A 21,961-nucleotide genomic window follows, 5' to 3' on the forward strand; every position below is an offset into this window, starting at 1 on the left:
ACTAGATCAATGCGTTACGGATTTGCGGGGTATTAGCATGTTAACATGCCTTGAGTTATCTCCCCTAACACCGATTTGTCATTCTTGCATCTATAGAAAAAAACCGATACTGAAAAATTAATCAAAGGAACCAATGTTAAGTGCATAATGTTTGTATGGTACTTGGTCAACAAAAATGTACCGTCGGTCAAAGCGGTCACACTATTCCTTGCACGAGTTATCTAACGTTAACCGTAATCAGTGTCCGTCAATTGAAATAAGTTTCAACCTAAAACCGCCTAAATCTACCCCTGAAAACCCATGCTTTGCAAATTTTAGCGAGGGGGCACTCCCCCGCCTAATTCCGCCACTGGTGTTGTAGACTAAACTCTTGAATCGGTGAGTTCTAGATCTTTAAGAAAAAAATAAATATTGCAAGGTGCTCTCTGGTTTTCAAGTAATCATGTAAATCATTTAGAATAATGATATTGACGTTTAATGATAGTTATTATACATGTTAACGATGTACTGTATATTCCCAGTGAAAAAATAAGGAAATCCTGAAAAGTACCTTAACATCGTTGCGTGTTGTCGACTATGTCTAATATTTATATTCATCATATTACACCCCCCCCCCTCTTGACACATGCATATTGGCAAACATACCGAAGCATAAATACTTATTTTTGACCCTGATAGCGAGTCATGTACATGGTCCATGTATTACCTGCTTACAAAACATGTCTGGAAAATATATAAATAAAAGAAAAAAATATAATTAAAAGTTGTTATCAGGAAAAGGGCGATCCATTGTCTTAATGTGATATTACTAACGATGACACCATATACTTTATCACATAAAATGCAGTAGTTGTGAAAAAAATAGTGAAATCCCGTTCTCTGTTTTTATATTCAAAACTTGACTTACGAAGACTTTTGATCTACAAGATCATTCAGTATCTAGACACTAATCACGCCATTAGTTGGAACTCGACTTTTGTACTATGGATTCAGTAGTGAAAAATATCAGATAATGAACTTCACTTATGCCCATGCGCCCCAAATTTCTTTCTGGATCCGCCACTGAAATAACATTGCTATACATCACCACGACCAATAATTTCCTATTTGCAAAAAAGGTGTAATTTTTGTTCATATCACCGTGTATGTATCTCTGGTCAAGAAATCGGTCTTTAATTTTTTTAGTATTTTCTTCCGTATGTTTTTTTCATTATTATATTTGTTAAAACTTTACTATGTAAAAAAATCCTTCTTCAACATCTCGTATTTTGACAAAAAATATATGTTCTGTATATAACGACTTTGCTGAATATTTCAAGTACACCAATTATGTGTGAAATGGTACATGTATAATGTCCACGAATGGCCGATGTTTGCTTTCATTCAGATTTGTAGGAAGTAGATTCATACTAGAATATTTATGCCTAGAAATACTCCCAAAAGTTTCTACCCCCACCCCCTACATACACTATAATTATCTTTTGGAACGCAATAGTACAAATGACGTCATTAATGCATTTATTTTCTCAGTAGTATCTCAATTTGGACTCTGGGTCAGTTTGTCTTGACATGGTATAGACTTTAGAAATTCGCACAGCAGAAACGTTTTCTTCATTAAGGTCTTTCCCCACAGGAGGAGGACCTTAAGTACTGCGATTATTTTGATCATTTTTTTTCTTCCGTAACTTCCCAAAACGGATTTGGCAAGAAGAGTATGCGACACATTGTTACGACACTTCACACTAAATCTAAATCACTAGATCAATGCGTTACGGACTTGCGGGGAATTAGCATGTTAACGTGCCTTGAGTTATCTCCCCTAACACCGATTTGTCATTCTTGCATCTATAGAAAAAACCGATACTGAAAAAATAATCAAAGGAACCAATGTTAAGTGCATAATGTTTGTATGGTACTTGGTCAACAAAAATGTACCGTCGGTCAAAGCGGTCAAACTATTCCTTGCACGAGATATATAACGTTAACCGTAATCAGTGTCCGTCAATGTTTTTTTTTATTTTTGCACGGTGGAAATCAATCATTGTTTGCTTTTTGAAGAAGAAATATTGAAGACATAATCAAATAAAAAAGCATAATTTTAAAATTTCAAATCATGTCCCGAAAGGGTACCTATACATCGAATTGAACGTTTTGAACTGGAAAAAAAAGTTTTCTGCAATAAAGAAAATTTATCTTTTTTCGGATGATTTCATAATTTATGTTTTTAGTGAAAATTTTAAAATTTTAAACATGTTGGCAAGGTGGAATTTGATCATTTTACGCATTTTGAAGGAAAAAAATTGAAACAATCATAATTTTAAAAAGCACATTTTTTTCGGCCATAATTTTAAAATTTCAAATCATGTCCCGAAAGGGTTTCCATACATCAAATTGAACGTTTTGAACCTGAAGAAAAGTTTTCTTTCTGTAGAAAAATTCAATTTTTTGGGACGATTTTGCAATAGAGTCAAGATTTCGAAATTTTCATCATGTTAGTACAATGGAAATCGATTATTTTCCTATGTAACTATGGACAAATGAATTAGGAATGGGAAAAAAGTGAGAGTGTCTTGTCAAAAATGCAACATATCCATGTATCGGAAATGTTATGTGAAATCAATGAATGATTCAAGTCCATAAACAGTTCTGTTTAATTGTGTATATTTAGCATGATCACTAGAAATGACAACTTTTCAATTAACTGATTTTTGCTTCAAGTATCAAAGAAGGTTGTGTTACCATTATCCTGGCATCACCTGAATATGTGATTAAAAAGCATTAGATACATACTGTCAGAAACATATTCTGAAAAAAAAACATGTTTAGTTGCATATGATGAGGCACATTGCATATCAGAATGGTATGTTGTGTATAATGACAAAAAGAAATGTATGCAGTACAGTTAGAAATCTACATGAATGTCTTGTAGATGTACATAAAATGGCAATTACAACATGTAAAATTACTAGCAAGTTAGTATATATTTTAATAAAAGCAAACCCACAGTGTACTGGTATCTGCCTGCCATTGTGTATTAACTTATGTTTTACATGAAGAAGGGCATTTTTTGTAATGGTTACTGTTTGAGTTGGCACACATTATATATTAAGTTTTTTTACATTACACAATAAAAAACATATTTAATTTTACAGGTGTTTAGATTTTAGAGAGGACCATCGAAAAGTTGGAATTATTCAAATTATAATAGATTCCACAATCCTCACTCTAACTGCAACTTCAACCAAAGACATAAAAAAAGGACATACCTGTTGTATTGGAGCTAATTGAGGCATCTGAGGTGTCAGTTTTATCAAACAATTAAAAGTTATATATAGATGTACATGTATATTTGTATATCTGCAAATTGAAACAGCTAATATTTGTGTTGGCTTTCAAATCCTAAAATCACAATGTTTTTTGTACAGAATGATGTTTTTGGCATTGATGCACAGAAACGATTTGTAAAATGGACCATGTCTTACATTTTATTATTCTGTCTTAGTTCAATCTCTGGAGCATCAATCATTTTATTAGCAAGGGGAGAGTGATCTTTTAAAAACGTTTCAAATTCCTGAAAGGAATATTTTACTCCTCCATTGAAAAGTAGAATAATAATGTTTCTATGTTCCTCAATTACTAAACAAGGCATTTTTTTTTCAAAATGAAATATTGATTTCAGTTGCTTCTGAATTAAAACTAAATATTTGTGCTTGTGCAACATAAATTTCTTATCTGACATCAAATCCCTGCCCTGTAAATCCTACAAGAATATTGTCACTGGAAGATGCAAGTAAGTTTACTAGTGTATGAACATGTTTTATTTATGATGCATGCACATAGTAATAGAGACAAGTGCAACATTTTGTCTAAACATGTAGGTACTCAAGTAAATTCCAAATAAAATTTTAATTAATTAATGTGAATGTTATAACTTTCGCCAAAACATACTTAGGTGAAGAAAACTCCTCAGCAATTAAACAAATTGAAAGAAAATGTGAAACCCTACAATACAAGAATGTGTCCAAGTTAAAATAAAAAGCTTTGCCAAATGCAGCATGATACAACCACAGACAATTAAACTCTGCAAGTGTGGACACAATATTAGTTATTGACAAACTTAACATAGATACTTACAGTTCATTATGGACACAACAAATCATTTGGACACAATATCGCACATTTTGAAATTCAATATAAGTCAAAAAGGTCTGCTTTAGAGTGTATTCATGGATCACTTTGTACTTCATTATCTAAAAAAAATAGGGTTAGTTTGGTAGGCATACTTCTTAAAGCTCTTGTATTTAGGCTCGGATTTCAAATGGCATCCACTGGAAAAAAAAGTTTCAAAATTGCACCTATTAACTTAAAAACCGTATGAAATATCTGAAATCTGATTGAAAAATGTAGGCATGGACTTTCATAAGGAATGTTATAAAAAAAAAAAAACAACTTGAAAATGCACCAAAAATTTAAAAAAAAATGATTTGTTTGGGCATGTCTTCCTTTATAATTTGTAAACTGTAAAAGATATTTGAAATCTAATTGAAAAATGCAGGCAAGGATTTTGATGTGACACCTACAAATTTTTTTCAAAACCAAACCAGAAATAAACAAGTATTTTTCCCCTTTATTTCTTGAATCAAGGGGAAAAATACTTGTTTAGGGCCCCTTATTCTTACTTGGCTTAAGTCACAACCCAAACAATCAATACAAGTCTGTTTATTGTGGTATAGAATATTGTGAAACAATATCATAGGCATTGTTATACTTTTATTAGAGTTGTATTGTTAAATTCAATGAACTTCTTGTTTTGGGACCCATTTATGCCCCTAATTCTAACCCCCAAAATTTATACCAACCTTTCTTCCTGTTGTAGTTTTCAACCTTGTTTTAAAATTTATAAAGATCAACCAACTAATACTAAAATTTTCACAAAAACCAAGTGTCTCCAGATGACCACAACAAATCCAAACCAATATGCGAGTGAACAATTTTTGGGGTTGTATAAATATTTGAGATAACTTGGACTCAGACCTGTGAATCATGTAGATATCTTTTATTATGACCAAAGAGTATAATTTGTAATTTATATCCTCATCTATGGTAACTTATTAGGACTTACATGTAGTCAAGAGAACCACAATGGTATTCAGTTGTAAGAATCAACCATACATTCATATGAGGTAGTACATATATGTATTACTGATAGTTTTTATAAAATGCAAAGAGATATGGCTGGATTTTTTTCTGAAAATAATATTAATCTTTAACTTAGACCAAATTTCCTCTGAAACTGCGACCCTCTTTTTATTTGGATATCCCAAGTCAACATATTCATAACTAATTAAACCAGAGGCTCACGTGAGCCTGTATCGCTCACCTGGTTTAATTACTTGCTAAATATTTCATATAATTTTGCGTAAATTTACAAGGAATTTTCCTTAGATGAAGATTTTCTTGCAATTTAAAGCATTGGTAAACAGGAATTATTGCATGGGACAGGTTGGAAAGGGGACATAATGCATAGTTTGCAACCCGAACATACTAAAATCCGGAACCAGGCCTTTAAAAATGCAGAAATTGCCATTGTTTTGCGGAATCCATGAAATTTCTGCAAAACACAGCGTTTCTTAGCCTCCAACATGATTACTTTGCTAAAAAACTAATCTTATTAAACTAGGCATTTCACATCCAGTTTTGTATGAAAATATAGTTTACAAGGCACATAAATGCAAACAATGTCCATCAAATCTTAAGAATTATTTAAATAGACTGATTCATAAAGGATATAAATTCGACATTGTTGTCAGATCATTAAATCTTGTCTTTGTAGGAAAAAATATTGATACTCTTATTAGATCATTACATTATAACTTAATCATTCATATTTTAGCATTTTAGTCATTGCACAACTTCTTGCTAGACCAACATAGTCTATGATGTTGCAGTTCTAAATCCTTTGGAAGTTTTGTAACTGATATTTTTTGTGTTGGGAGGCTTGAAGATTTGTCATCCTTATTTGTGTCCTGAGCTTGCTTTCAGTAACTGCGAGCATTCATTGTTTATACCTCATTTGTTTGTCTTCTATGTGATTGTTAATAATTGTTGAGGTACTTTTCTAATGAATTGGATGTATTTCAGGTTGATTTTTACTGTGTGTCTAACTTTGTATTTATTTTAGCCTTTGACCGTATAGAGGGGGAGGGTTTGGATCCAACAAAACTAGTTTAACCCTGCTGCATATTGTTTGCGCCTGTCCCAAGGCAGGAAATATAGTCACTGGCATGTAGTTGTCTTTTTTTAAAACATTTTAGTTTCTTACCATAAATGATAAACTGATATAGTATTGAGGAAGGGCCGGACCTTTTTCGGGATGCTGGGATCAGAGGTTTTTAAGCTCAGGATTTCGGGATTTCTGAGAATTAAGCCCGGGATTTCGGGAAATAAATCCACCGGGAATCGGGATTTTAGCAGTTTTTAAGTTCCTTTGTTGTTCGGGATTTCGGGATTTAGTAAAAATAAAGTCGGGATTCCGGGATCAGACCCCCTCCAGCCCCCCCTCAGTATTGTGTTCACTGATTTATCCACTTTGTTTTTATTGGGGCAATTTAGAGCTTGCTACATGGAGGAAATTTCCCACTTGTTGAAGATCATGTGGCGACCTCTAGATGTATATTTTCTCGAGCGGAAACTTTGGTTAAGTTAAGATCCACAGTGGCAGCCATTTTGAAATGGCAAAAGAATCACAAGCTTTCATCTCCTCATGCCAACGATCATTTGTATCCAGTTTTGTTTCATTTGGTCAAGCGGTTTCCGAGAAAAAGATTTTTACATGTTTTTCTCATAGGGTCCAATGTTAAAGTAAGATCCTCGGTGGCGGCCATTTTGAATTTCCGATTGGCACCAAAATCACAAACTTACATCCCTTCATAAAAGTGAACATTTGTGTCAAGTTTTGTTTAATTTGGTCAAGCGGTTTCCGAGAAGAAGATATTTTTACATGTTTTTCCCATAGGGTCCAATGTTAAACTAAGATCCTCGGTGGCGGCCATCTTGAATTTCTGATCGCCACCAAAATCACAAACTTTCATCCCCTCATATCAGTGAACATTTAATAGTGTCAAGTTTTGTTTAATTTGGTCAAGTGGTTTCCGAGAAGAAGATGTTTACATGTTTTTCCCATAGGGTCCAATGTTAAACTAAGATCCTCGGTGGCGGCCATTTTGAATTTCCGATTGGCACCAAAATCACAAACTTTCATTCGCTCATATCAGTGAACATTTGTGTCAAGTTTTGTTTAATTTGGTCAAGTGGTTTCAGAGAAGAAGATTTTTACATGTTTCTCCCATAGGGTCCAATGTTAAACTAAGATCCTCGGTGGCGGCCATCTTGAATTTCCGATCGGCACCAAAATCACAAACTTTCATCCCCTCATACCAGTGAACATTTGTGTCAAGTTTGGTTTTATTTGGCCCTGTGGTTTCAGAGAAGAAGATTGAAATGTAAAAGTTTACGGACGGACGGACGATGGACGGACGGACGACGGACGCCAAGTGATGGCAAAAGCTCACATGGCCTTTGGCCAAGTGAGCTAAAAAAGGAGAGTTGCAGGATCAGAGGAAATTTGAATGGTTTTAAGCTAGTTGCAAGTACTACATTTGTGTGTAGAAAGTCAGACATGAACATAATGAAACAAAAAAGCTTACATATGCTATATATAAATACATGCAGAGATATTTGGCAGTGAAAGAAAAAAATATTTCACAAGCTTAATATAAATGGGTTCCCTAAGCCCTTCCTCCCCCATAGAATCTAAAAAAAAAAAAAAAAAAACACAAGAAACAGGTATACAGACATCCAGTTCATCACGAGTTACACTGCCAGTTAAAATCTCACATTGAAAAAAACATTATGTTAACTTCAATATATTAAGAATCTAAGCAATTGAAGATTAAAAATAAGTCCAAAACACATTTATAAATGGCTATTTAAAAATATAAAGCAATTTAAAATCCAGCTGATAATGTATATGATTGGCCTCTGCCCCCCCCCCCACACACACACACCTCCCAATGCATATCCAATAAATATTTTAATAACCTGCTCGAAAACTGAGTTTAAACAATTAAATTAGGGTATTCTTAGGATGGGGTGCCACAAGTAATATTTTACACATCTGAAAAATTCACAGTTCAACCAAAAGTATTGCAGCAAGAACACCAAACAATTGTAAATTGGATCCAATCAGGTGTTTTCATGATATTTTGTTGTACCAGTACATACGCTTCTTTAGACAACCTAAGAAGGCGGTGTTTGTTGATCTCACATGACCATCTGTGTATGACAGAATCTCATTTGCATATACGACCAAATCTCGCTTGCGTCACGCAAAGTTGGTAATCGAAAGTAAATGGCTGCTGACCCTGGGTTAAGGCTTTCAAACTACTTTTTACCGAGATTTGATTACCAATAGCTGATAAAACTTATATCAGCATAAGGAAAAATGAATCCTGAATCGAACAGGTATGCACCACCTACACGATTACAACATGAAAGTCGTAAGAAGTGCGTGAAGGGCGGTACTCCACGGTACTGCTGAATCTCCAAATTTTTGTATGGTACATCGTTCTGACCCCAACCCGACATATCAATATCCAAATAAAAAAGAGGAGGGTTGCACGGTCAGAGGAAATTTGGACTAGGTGGAAATCGATCATTTTACGCATTTTGAAGGGAAAAAAAATTGAAAAATCATCAAATGAAAAAGCACATTTTTTTTCTATCATAATTTTAAAATTTCAAATCATATCCCGAAAGGGTATCCATACATCGAATTGAACATTTTGAACCTGAAAAAAGGTTTCTATCTGTAGAATAATAGAATTTTTTTGGTCGATTTCGGAATATTCTTTTTCTAGTCAAGATTTCGATATTTTAATCATGTTGGTACGGTGGAAATCGATTATTTTATACATTTTGAAGGGAAAAAATTGGAAAAATCTTCAAATGAAAACACACATTTTTTTTTATCATAATTCCCAAATTTCTAATCATGTCCCAAAAGGGTATCCATACATCGAATTGAACCTTTTGAACCTGAAAAAGTTTTCTTTCTGTAGAAAAATTCAGTTTTTATGGGACGATTTTGCAATATACTTTTTCTGGTCAAGATTTCGAAATTTTAATCATGTTGGTAAGGTGGAAATCGATCATTTTACACATTTTGAAGGGAAAAGATTGGAAAAATCATCAAATGAAAAAGCACATTTTTTTTCTATCATAATTTTAAAATTTCAAATCATGTCCCGAAGGTATCCATACATCGAATTGAACCTTTTGAACCTGAAAAAAGGTTTCTATCTGTAGAATAATTTTTTCGGACGATTTCGGAATATTCTTTTTCTAGTCAAGATTTCGATATTTTAATCATGTTGATACAGTGGAAATCGATTATTTTACGCATTTTGAAGGAAAAAAAATCGAAAAATCATCAAATTAAAAAGCATTAAAAATCATTTTTTTTCTATCATAATTTAAAAATTTCAAATCATGTCCCAAAAGGGCATCCATACATCGAACTGAACATTCTGAACTGGAAAAAAGTTTTCTGCAATGAAGAAAATTTACTTCTTTTTTTGGATGATTTCGTAATTTATGTTTATTAGTGAAAATTTTTCGAATTTTAAACATGTTGGCACAGTGGAAATTGATCATTTTATGCATTTTGAAGGGAAAAAAATTGGAAAAATCATTAAATGAAAGAGCACATTTTTTTTGGTCATAATTCCAACATTTTAAATCATGTCCCGAAAAAGTATCCATATATTGAATTGAAACTTTTGAACCTGAAAAAAGGTTTCTATCTGTAAAAAATTCAATTTTTTTGGGCGATTTTCTAATATTCTTCTTCTAGTCAAGATTTCAAAATTTTAATCATGTTGGTATGGTGGAAATCAATTATTTTACGCATTTTGAAGAAAAAGATTGGAAAATTCAAATAAAACAGCACATTTTTTTTCGATCATAATTTCAATATTTCAAATCATGTCCCAGAAGGGCATCCATACGTCACACTAAACATTTTGAACTGGAAACAAGTTTTCTGCAATGAAAAATTTTTTTTTTTTTCGGATGATTTCATAATTAATGTTTTTTAGTGAAAATTTTCAAATTTTAAACATGTTGGCACAGTGGAAATTGATTATTTTACGCATGTTGAAGGGAAAAAATTGGAAAAATCATTAAATGAAAAAGCACATTTTTTTTTCGGTCATAATTCCTAAATTTCAAATCATGTTCCGAAAGGGTATCCATAAAACGAATTGAACCTTTTGAACCTGAAAAAGTTTTCTATCTGTAGAAACATTCAATTTTTTGGGATGATTTCGCAATATACTTTTTCTAGTCAAGTTTTCCATCAAGTTGAAAAACAAAACCAGTATTTTTATATTTAAAATGATGAAATCAAAACTCTGTACTAAATTTGGGTCTAGAAGCACTGCATCTATAACGGTTCAAATGATAATATCTATATTGTTAGTTTCAAATATAAAGCCTTTCTGAATTCTTAATACAGAAGATTAACAACATAAAAAAGTTACATTTGTACCAATAACTATCCATATCTACATTTTAACAAAAAAAACAACATTTGTACTGTATTTTATGTGAGAAAGTACCTACCTCTATCTAGTTTGTCTCACTGCATGCACAGATAAACTTATGGAACATCAGTGTGCCATTCTAGAAAGAAAAGTAAAAGTAATGAATTCAGACTGTAAAGAAATAACTTCTAGAGACAATCACATACAAAATGTATTATTCCAGCATTCAAAAATGGTCATTGCTTATACTGTTTTTGTGTTTAGTCATATTTTTCACTCGATATGTATTCCATCACTTGTAGAAGAATTACCATTGCAGTACATAAATAAAAATCATTGCTTAAAATATGCAAACTATAAAGTTTGACTCTGCCACATTTGCCTAAAATATTGAAAAAAAAACGTCCAACAAAAAAGGGGGGTCTAATCCCAGACCATACCCTTTGAAAAACCATAATGTTTACACGGTTTTAGTAAACATTAGCTGGAAGTGAGACCTGCTCTTGTTGTCCAGTACATGCATCCCCACTAGTAGTAGTAAAACGGTAATGACCGAGTGATCCTTCAACTCACATTTATTTCCGGCTAGTAAACGACAATATCGAATACTCGGGAATGAATGATACTGACCTGTTTCTATTTTGGAAAGAACGAGTTTAGAATATTAATTACATCAAAGATTTTGAAAGCAGCCAAAGTTCTTATTCTCGCGTGCTTATTCTTCTGCGAAGAGTTTCTCAATGAGTTTGGAAATACAGGGGAAAGCAACGAATTATGGTATAATGTAACATGATAAGATTTGACCGCGGACCAAAAGATAACAACACATGGAAACGTTCTATCGTGCACCACATTTCACACTACTAATATTTTAATCATAAGTACATTTTTCAGCAGGCTTTTTAAAAATCAGACAGCACGTCAAAAACCAACCAAATTAAATTTTATTTCTTGATTAGAAACAGTTACTGATCACATAATCAATCAGTCTTAGTTTTTTATTTGTTTGTCGCGCTAAATAAAGAAAAAGTATGTACAAAAATGTAGATTGTACATGAAATTTTCACAGAAGCATCGTTTGTTTTGGTAGGTGTTTCTTCACCGTAAATTACTTTTTATCCAACATGAATCATTTCTCCATTAGCAGTGTCTGAATTTTATTTTGACTGGTACTTAACATTTGATCTGAACGGAACCTTTCAGGGCTTTCCTAAGTGTTATTTGTACAAATATATTGTTGAAATTGTACCAAGTCTGCAAAAATATTTAACAAAACGAACTTATTACAAAAAATGTCTCACTAGATGTAAATTAAGAAAATCATCACATTCCTTGTTTGTTGAAACTGGGCGTTACTATATGGTATAGAGATGTCAAATAGATAGTGTGCTTTGTGCACAATGAAAAGTGTCGAGGATGTTTTTAATTTTGTATTGAGTTGTGACGCCAGTATGTTTAGCCTTATTATTTTAGAAGTCCCTACTCTTTCAAAATATAGTACATGCTTATATTTTAAAATCACTGGAACAAGGTGATGCCTAATTTATGTAGGTTCCTTTTCCATGCAATTATAGTCTTAACTTAATAACTTTATCTGTGATTGTGTATTTGCAATTCTAACGTGTATTATATTCTGTTCATTTATTAGAATACTGGGATGTGTACTGTTGTTTGTTGTAACATTGTACTGGTGAGCATGATTGCCTTACTTAACTTATACAGAAATTGATATGAATTGATCTTTACGATGAATTTAAAAAATCAAAATCTGCAGTTAAAATATATGTGTGAAACTCAAATTTTCGTTTATTACGAGAAAATGACCACAAGTATTAACAGCTCGATATTCCGTTTTACTGCTTTAATTAGCAGTAAAACGGAATATCGAGCTGTTTATCTGAGCTGAGATTCTTTATCATTCTAACGTTTCAACTAATTAATATGAACATATATATTGTGTAGCAATTACAAATATTTTATTAAAATGAACAAAAACTTCATACTTAGTAACTAGTACTAGTGCTTAGTACTAGTGTTCCTACATAAAGTAGAATAGCAGATTGAAATATCCAAGTTATTGGACTACTAAAACTAATTCAAACGTCTATTGTGCTTCACATGTACACTGTTTATTAGTATGGATGTTTTGATCAGCATGCACATTTGCTGTGATAACCACTAACACCTATTCCTTGAACACCAACAAAATGTAGAAGGAATAAACTGTTCAGTGTGAGCCATAAAACAATTAAATGTTTTATAATTACCTCAGGGCGTTTCTATTCGTCACCTGGCTAGTGTAGTGCCGTACGTAAACTTAACCGAGATTTTGAAAAATGGGTTCTAAAAAGGGTGGGAGTCTAGAAAAAAGGGGTGTGTCAAAGTATAATATTTCCTCATTTTCACCAAAATTTTACATGAAATTATCCACATTAATCCAATTATATCGTTTTTAATACTTCTTTTTTTGGATATAATAACAAAAGGATTTTGATAGGCTATTATAAAAGTCCGTGTATATAATTATATTTACTAGAAGGATGTGCTTACTAGTGAATGAGTTTTTTTTTCTATTAATTTATATAAGGTTTTTATGATTTTACTAGTGAATTAAAACCGTACATGTAACAGGGAGTTATAATTAATTACAGGTCTATGAGTGTAACTGTCACCAATGGCTTTACAGTCCATGCTTTAATTTACATTACAATATCGAATTACTGCAGCCCGAGATAGAGGTTCGCTTGCATGGAAGTTATTTTCTGATATGGTACTATCCTATGGACGGACGGAAATGCCAGCATTTTACGTCAGAGCTGGGTATTAAAATGTACATGTACTATGTTTAATGAAGACAAAGTCCCGAGAAAGTGCAGTTTCATTCGCTAGCCCAAGGATTTATATTACATATAGCATTTACCTAAATTTATTTTTGTACAACTATTTACTACGTTACTGGAATGCTCATCTTATGCGTTTCTGCATCGATAAAACAACCAGTATTATACGAAAGGATAATTACAGAGAAAACCTCGGATATGTATTGTCTGTGGCGAAACGGGGTGGCGAAATCATGCATGATACAAGACGCTTTAGTATACGGTTCATTCCCCGCTATGACATCGTCCCAGTGGCGAGATAAGGCGGTATAAGCAGCCCATGGAAACAGGAATTCAGGATTCTCGGACTTTTACATGACTTTTGAACTAAAATCACAACTCCAAACGCTTTTTGTGAAAAACCATGCCGTCAGATTGGGGGGTCGTCTGAATTTGAGTTTCGTGTACTCACATATGGACATATATTCCACCAAGGTGAATACAAATGAACCTGAAAATCGTAGTTTGAGATAATTCCAAATCTTCTACAAAAAACACCAAACTATTTAAAATTTTCTCCATTGTATTTTTTTATCAGCAGCTTGCTTATGAACTTCGGCATATTTGTCGCTAAATTAATGTTTTATTTGAGTATATTTTTTTCATTTCGAACATGACAGTTTGTTTTTATTTCAATTGTTTGCTATATTTTTTTGTTTTTATATTTTATACATCAAAAAATTAATTAGCAAAACGAACGAACATTAATGATATGCATTCATTATTGTTTACAGTGCCGCCATAATGAAAATACAAATATTTTATTTAGCTCGAACATAGTTACAATAATGAAGCATTATGATAAATAACTTAAGTGTTTATCATATACCATTTATTTGTTAATTATAATTTGTCTAAATCATGTGCTGTAGTCTAAGTAAATGAATGCAGTTCAAATTACAGTAGATATGGTACACAAAAAACTTTCTTAAGCCTTATACGTATACTGTATACATGTTCGCAAGTCCATACAAATATTTTTATTAAGACATGAAGAGTTGTCGTTAAGTCAATGACTGTTGATTTTCATTTAAATGAAACAGTCTATGATACAAACTTGTTGAACATGATGAGTTGTACAGTTACTTGATTATAGGGTAACACAAACAAAACCTTACAAGAATCTGTTATGTGTGTATACAGTACCCCATATTTAATTTTTGAGAACAAAAATAAATTCATGTGAAACCATATTGGGATCCACAAAATACACATGGATGATTTAGGGTTCTTTTATTGATAAGGCAGATTGGAATCTGTTACAAATAAATTAATTGACCCTGTAATACAATAAAATACTTTAAGTACAGAGAAAAGAAAGATAACTCTATTTTTTAAATAAAGAACATATTCAGTCAACCTGTACAATATTGTTAGAATAAAATATAGATTATGTTTTCATGTATTTGTCTGTCTCTAAGATTCAATATATCTTGCGTCTACATGTATGAATTATAATTATTCATGATTGACATAAATCTCATACCAATATAATTTTGTAACTTCTGACATAATAGTTTTCTGTACAGATCTCTTATACTCTATTAATTGTATGCAACATGTAAGATTTAAAATAACAGCAAAACATAAGTTTGCCAAACATTGCCACAAATGGTATGTTAACACAAAAAATTATAATAAAAACACAACTTACTGCTTACCTCTCAAATAGATGAAAAGGTCAGGTTAACTGTCTGGTATAATACAGTATGACACATCATACAAAACCTGAAGCAAATATATGTTTCATAACTGATGCGTTCATGGAACAATAATAACATTCATTACAAATACCAAACACTTTGAGTACATCACTAAATAAAAATATTATTTAACATATCAAAATTTAACCATTTAATCAATTATTTATATCCTATTTATTTATAAGAAATCACATTCATTCAAGATTTGTCTCTTTTGAAACTTTTGGTTTAATAGCTCAATTATTAACTATTTTAAATATTTATAATCCTTTATATTATTTTGTCTCTTTAAATGGTTTAAATAGATTTTACTCATTCACTCAGTTCATTTTCATACTGCAAATTCATTCTCAAATTCAAACTAAACATTCAACCTCATACTAGCTGCTCAGTTAAGACAAAGTTATTTTAGGTTACAGACCACCAATTCAACCAATGAGCACTTGGAACGTACGCAAAAATAGTCCTACGCAGAAATTACCCCTGTTCCTCATAGTGCTGTGAAAAACGTTCTCATCTTATTTTAAAAATTTAAACAGTTTCTGAAAGGAAAAACATTTCTGTACATTTTATAGGTGCATTTTACTTCTTGTGATGTGAAGCCTAATCTCTATAATGATTTTTAAATATACCCCTATCTTGTGAAAACACTGGGATTTCCCATGCTATTTATAGACCCTTCACTTCCGGTGACCAGTACTGCACTGCAAGTCTGCTAACCCCACATGCCATTCTGAGGATTGTGAGCTGACATATGTAGAATCATGCTGATATATAGTCATCTGCAGGTTAAAGTTAAGGTAAAGTCCAGAGAAGCCATTGAATATTGTGAAATTAGCATAGAAGCCTATGGGAAGTGGAATTAGTGGTTTTTAGCCTTTTAGTGGGATAAAGTGCTAGAAATATAGAAACAAACCTCAAATACAAGTTCCAGAAACTCAGCAATACAACTAAACTTCCAAAGTAGATTTATGTTGAAATACTAGTCAGAAATTATAGACTAAGTTATAAAAATCTCAAGGAAATCAATATGTCTGCCATCCAGCTCAGCAAACTGAAAGAGAATAATACTCACATTCCAAAGGAAACCCCAAAGAGAATTTTAAAGTACATGTGACCTGAATTGACCAATAAATAAAAGAGAAAAAAAGAGTTCTATAAATAGCTCATCAGCTGATATGTAAATCCATCAGTCAAAGTAAATGATTATCAATTACACTGATACAAGTAACAATATGTATACATTTTAATATAAATGTGAGCAAGTTTCAATAAACATATAAACCATTCGTTTATTAATCTCAAATCATATATCATATAATAAATAAAATACAATACACAAATATATAGAAAGAGTAACATTAAATGAATATTATATCCACAGTCAATTCCTGGTTAAATTCCACTCTGCCACACATGTACAAGGTCAAGGAAACTCCAGTGAAACAAGTATTGCTGAATAGTTGACCAAGAGCAATCAAAAACAATAATGTTCCATGGTATTGTACATGTAAGTCATATGAGAATATTTCATTCATAACTTGAGGTAAACTACATGAATTATATGATTTGGAAATTAATCTAAACATGATTAACATATACATTTGTATGACCTTATATAAGACACAATTTTCAATTTTTTAAGAAGTTTATCATGCTATATTTTATTTACTTTTTGAATAGATCCATAAATACAAGCTGTTGACTTACATTGCATATCTGTAACTCATCAGATTTCTTTTGCACAGTATGTTGTCATGAACATGTACAATTATACCGCAGTCATGACAGTATGATAAAAGTCTATCCATGTTGATTTTCAGTATCTCTTTCTATATTAAAAGGAAATACGTTTTGATATTTTCCAGAAAATTTTGGATGCAGCCATCATGTTCACCTACCAATGATACAAGTTACCACACAAGTCATACATAACAGGAAGCTCTATTCAAATGAAGTATGATAATAGATTGTGTAGGTATTTGAGGTTCTGTATACAATATTTTTATGCCTTGTTTTTTTTTTTTAATTAATATTGATTTGGGGTGTTCCAAAGGTAGGAACCACCTCTTCTGTTGGGAAATGTTGGAAGTAATGTGGACAATTTTTGCAAAAATGAGGAAATCAATAGCTTGGACCCCTACTTTCAAAGTCTTGATTGTACACTATAAACTCTCATTAGTCAATTTATTTTAGAAATGTATTTGTATTATTTCTACATTTCTACATGTGTAATGTAGATAGATCCCATATGCTTATAATGTAGCACTACAGTTCCCATGACACTTAAATGAAGGTTGTAACATAGACATAATATTTTAACATAATGGGATGTTTTGTTTGAAGAAAATAAACATCCAATGAGCCATATAATGTAGGGTTTACTTAACTAGAGGTCTACTTCAATACAGGAATCATGAATCACAATAACTTTGAATATGAGTATTATGTATATTTATTACTGATTTGTATACTTTCAGGTCATCCATGGCATATATATGACTGAAAAGAATTCATACATGTAGAATTTAGATGATCTTCAATGCTGTTCAAATCTCTGCTTTCACTGTAATGAAAGCTGATATGAAGCTGAAGTTTGAAAATAAATATTTTCAAAATTATATTTCTTATGCAAATGTACAAGGTTTAAATGTGTTGTGCTTCAAAAGTAAAAGTCACTTTCATACATGTATACAATAAAAGCCATGTATACTTCTTGACAGTACCATCCTGGAATACAACCTAGAATCCCTTGCACTGCAAGCTGTCACTCTATCAACTGAGCTAAAAAAATTACTTTGTTGTTTTCTATAGATTAGGTTGATTATAATCTTTTGTAAATAGTTTTAATTTATTTGTTTTTGGGCCTTTATTATAGATTGCTTAATGGTATGTGGTTTGCCCATTATTGATAACCATGCGGTGATTTCACTTGTAGAAGCTTAATCGTTACTTGCTTGGTTTTTTGAATGACTATCTCATTGGCAAACATAAATGATACATGTATTTAAGTTTTCTACTTATGACTAGTGAGTGCTAAATCTTTCACTGCTTCTCAAACAAGTAATTTTGTGTAACAACTATTTGGCTAAGCAAATGTTGATTCTGTGAGGTAGCACTATGAAACCGCCTCAAAATGTCATAATGGTAGAGTAGTATAAGGCAGGATCATTTCATACAGTAAAACATTCTTGTCCTGAAATGCAAGAAATAATTGCAATATGCATTTAAACCACAACCAATCAATGAAAAAAAAGTTCCATGGGTAAATAGAATAAAATATAAACATTCACAGACATTAAAAATTTTGGAAAAGAAGGATTTATTGTTGAATTTTGAGCTAATCATAATAATGCCATGTACTTGTACCTATAATTTACATTGAATTGATCTGAATTCATGTTTTCCTTGCATAAACTCTACAAGACCAGTAAATTGTGATTTTTGTTCACAAGTTAAGAGAGATGTTGAGGTGAGGATAATCATACCATACGCTCATGATGCACCTGTTTAATAGGACATCTTATCGAATGATAATTATTAGTCAACTGTGCTGGTAATACCTGTTCATTGATCAGAGGGGGTTGGCACCCCTCCTTTTTACCAGAAAATTTGTCATTTTCATGTGTAAAATTGACAAAACATGGAAAATAATGTCTTGGCATCACCATCACATTGGCTTGCACCCCTCCTTTTCAAAGTGTCTGGAGCCGTTCCTGTTCACTAACCTGTAAATAGGCCTCATCATATTTTGCTTTAACCGTTTAGCATGAAACAAGTTGCCTGTTTTGAAACTATTTTAATATACTCCATAAAAGCAATAAAAAAATATATATAAAAAAAGCAATACAATGCTTAGGTAGCAAACCATGTTGTACTCCAGCAATGCTACAGGTTGTCTGGCAAGCTATTTTCTGACTTGGTGCCATCCTGGGGTATAGAGGAACGGAATTCCAACCTCTTACGTTGTAGGAGTAACAGAGACGGATCCAGGATTTTAGATAGGGGCGCACAGTAAAAATTATGTCGGGCGGAGCGAGGTGACACAAATTTTGAGGTTAATTTTTTGAAATATTATAGAGTGGGTGCAATGTAGATGACAACCCATGCCTTGCAAATTATAGGGGCGCACACCTGCCACTCCCCACCTGAATACGCCTCCGAGTAACCATGTTAATATTTATGAGTGGGGGTCGGCGCTAGGATCACATTTTAAAAAGAAAGGCAGGAGAATTATATATGATTTTATATAAATACAAAGATGCAATAGGCGAAAAAAAGTTCTGGTTTGAATATTACATAAAAAGATCCAGGACACAAAATTTGACTATATAGCCCCCTTTTCCCCCCTTACGATTCAAATGGATATAGAAATTTATCATTATTTACCTGAGAGGGGGGACTGGTCATTTTGAAATCATATAAAATTTTCTTGACCCCCATGATATTTTCTTATCCCCCTTAAAAACATTTTTTTTTAAATGTGATACCCCCTCTATTAAACATGCGTATTAAACATGAGTTTTCATATCACAAATCAAACATTATGCCTGAGCTTGCCAAAACTACGCAGAGTTTTTGTATCGCGCTAGAATTATAACAAATAAACTTTTGGAACAGGGTTGTGTAGCTACAAGATTGAAGTCATCCCTATAGAAGTTTTATGTTATGGTCGTCATCATGAAATCGTGGATCGCTACGGTGTATCCATCTGCGCCATGAAAACTGATTTGTTCAACGTGTCACGGTTTTCCTTTCCTCTTTCGTCTACCCCGGACTTGACTTTTTATAAGCAACTCGGCGGATGTTTCTAGAAAAGCACAGGACGCTTACCCTACTGGTCCATGCTCCAAATTTTTAGTGGAGTCATAGTCGCTCATTTGCTTTTGTTAATTTGTATATTTGATTTTAACAAAATTTCTTGTTCTTTGTAGGTCTGTTTTCCATGTCTGGTCTTTGTCCCATTCTTCCTATTACCGTATAACCGTAGTTCCCTTGATTACTCTTTGAAGCAAAGCAGTTGAGATGTTAAAGAATTCTTACAATAAAAAATTCAAGTCTTCAATTCCAAAACTTGATACTTTGGAATAGTCTGATCAAAATCAAGCAGAATCATACACAGCTATTGAGATTGAAGATATTGGTAAGGAAATTGAATCGTCAGCAGATAAGTCGGACCAATTTGATTTAGTAACTGAAAATGTTTTAGGTCCTGATGGTTATGTTGATGTGTGAACTTGATTTTACCAGAGATCATGCATGTGACAATGAAATAAAATGTTTAATGGTGGTGAAATATGTTTTAATTTGACTGGTGTAATGCTCTGCTTAACTAAAAATTTGGATCCCCCTTGAAATTCATGTGCAAAAAAATGCCCCCCCCCCTGTTTGAAGTTATAAAAAAACTGAACCCCCCTTTTCCACTTACAGAAAAAAATGATCCCTTGGATAGATGTATTTGCTTTGTTTAAATTTTCAAATAAATGTCTACGGTTTGAATATTATTTGTAAATTATTATATAAAGGATGGCGAATCTAGAGGTTTAACCTAAAAAACAAAGCTGTTATGCACGTGGCTAATTACAATATTCGTTATGTTTCGGCTAAGTTTACAGCCAATGAAATGAACATCTCGTTAGCGAGAACACAGCGTTACTTTATATATTTATCGGGCATTTTTACAGAACCCGAAGCTTTTCCGAGAGAAAATAATCGTCATTTTCTTGCGGTATATTTCTCTGTTTCCTTCCCCTTTCCCTATGATATCCCCTGGTATAGGTCTCAGTATCGTATTGATTTTCCCATAGACTTCTATAGTGAAGTGCATATTTTTAGGATTTAAAAAAAAATATGTAAATTGATTCAATAAAACTTTCACTTATGTAGCATTTCTAAGGACATGTGAAAAAATAATTTCCCGCAAAGAAAATAGGGTGAGTCCACGAAGATCGGACAGAAAAGTAGTCTTGAACTATAAATAGCCATTTTCCCTACTTTCACTTTCATTTTGCACTCACCAAACCAACCTTTCCAGTGGAACATTTTAATGTTATTATGTTAGATTTTTTTTTCAAAAAGTTCTTCATCTTACAGTGTGATGATTGCTCTATTTTATAAGTCATTCTTCATATCTTTAGACAAAACATTAGTTTGTAGAGAGGCAAAAAGAAAATGCACTATATTTTTATAGCATCCATGTTTTGACGTACACCCGCTCAGGGATATACAATACGATACTGGTACCTATAACTACAGCTACGAGATCACAGTTAATTTCCCTTGACTTCTGTAGTTCCTTCTTTTTCAGTGTGTTTCTTCCTGATTCCTTAGACTTAGAAATGAATAGGCTTTCCACAGATGAAGCCTTTACATGAGTTTCAAAATAAGCCGATCTAATATAAGAGAGGTTACATTTTTGTAAAACATACTATTTTTATATGTTTTGGTGGTTTATTTCTCAGAATTCATGGAATAAACATGAAATGCAGCAAAAAAACCTATTTCTTTTCTCATTTTTTGGCATTTTAGTCCAAAAATGGGTTTCTATGGGACTTTCAATGTAAAACTCGTAATTGCTTATGGCATCAGGGTACAATTGGGCAAATGAGCTAATTATTGTCTCATTTTGAGTTTTTTGCACACACAGTGTCATAATAACAGCAAATAAACACTATTCATAAGCAGTGGACAGGGTAAAGGTAAAAAATTTAACATTTAGAATCTGTTTTTAACCTGCGGCAAAGGTCATTTGGCAAAATTACAGTGTTAGTCAATT

General features: G+C 32.4%; 1 protein-coding gene and 1 long non-coding RNA gene across 4 annotated transcripts in view; one reads left to right on the plus strand and one right to left on the minus strand.

Annotated features, from left to right (window-relative positions):
- Positions 1–11,363, minus strand: part of LOC148600280 (uncharacterized) — a 58,220-nt gene extending 46,857 nt beyond the window's left edge. For 2 of the 3 annotated variants that reach the window (XR_015917778.1, XM_088557584.1), the window contains exons 1-3: positions 11,235–11,363; positions 10,684–10,743; positions 4,135–4,250 (exon numbers count right to left, since the gene is read on the minus strand). The gene's annotated coding sequence lies outside the window, so the exon portion shown is untranslated. Of the gene's footprint in view, positions 1–1,769; positions 2,806–4,134; positions 4,251–10,683; positions 10,744–11,234 lie in introns of those variants that run through there. The other variant, XR_015917779.1, reaches the window with a different exon arrangement.
- Positions 11,364–16,505: 5,142 nt separating this feature from the next.
- Positions 16,506–17,793, plus strand: LOC148600282 (uncharacterized). Its single transcript, XR_015918286.1, has 3 exons — positions 16,506–16,696; positions 17,055–17,160; positions 17,667–17,793. It is a non-coding gene; the product is annotated as an uncharacterized LOC148600282 (long non-coding RNA).
- The last annotated feature ends 4,168 nt before the right edge of the window (positions 17,794–21,961 follow it).

The sequence above is a fragment of the Perna viridis genome, chromosome 13, assembly GCF_037379345.1.
Source record: "Perna viridis isolate PV_CMFRI_1.1 ecotype Kerala chromosome 13, ASM3737934v1, whole genome shotgun sequence".
Lineage (NCBI taxonomy): Eukaryota > Metazoa > Mollusca > Bivalvia > Mytilida > Mytilidae > Perna > Perna viridis.